At 62.2% G+C, this 275-nt stretch overlaps 1 protein-coding gene across 1 annotated transcript in view; it reads right to left on the reverse strand.

Moving 5' to 3' along the window:
- Positions 1–275, reverse strand: part of LOC119592493 (rho GTPase-activating protein 8-like) — a gene marked incomplete in the record, with an annotated part of 123930 nt that overhangs the window by 11260 nt on the left and 112395 nt on the right.

The raw sequence follows: 275 nt of genomic DNA on the forward strand, positions 1-275 counted from the left end.
GCAACCCCGCCCAATTCTACTTGCTGTCGCCCATCCATGCTTGCCTCCCGCTCCCCCCACACCGCCCCCACCAATCCCCCCCCCTCCCCCAGCACCCAGGCAACAAGAAAAGCGGAAAATAAAACCGCAGTTGCAGAGCACGCCGGGAACGAGCTCAAGGGAGGCGCCTGTGATAATGAGGGCCGCCACGGGGAGTGATGGCAGAGGCGTTGCGAGCTGCAATGACGCCGCCGTTACCGCAGCTCTTGGGTAACGCAACGCTACTACCACTACTA

This window comes from Penaeus monodon, chromosome 30, assembly GCF_015228065.2.
Source record: "Penaeus monodon isolate SGIC_2016 chromosome 30, NSTDA_Pmon_1, whole genome shotgun sequence".
In the NCBI taxonomy this organism is placed as follows: Eukaryota; Metazoa; Arthropoda; class Malacostraca; order Decapoda; family Penaeidae; genus Penaeus; species Penaeus monodon.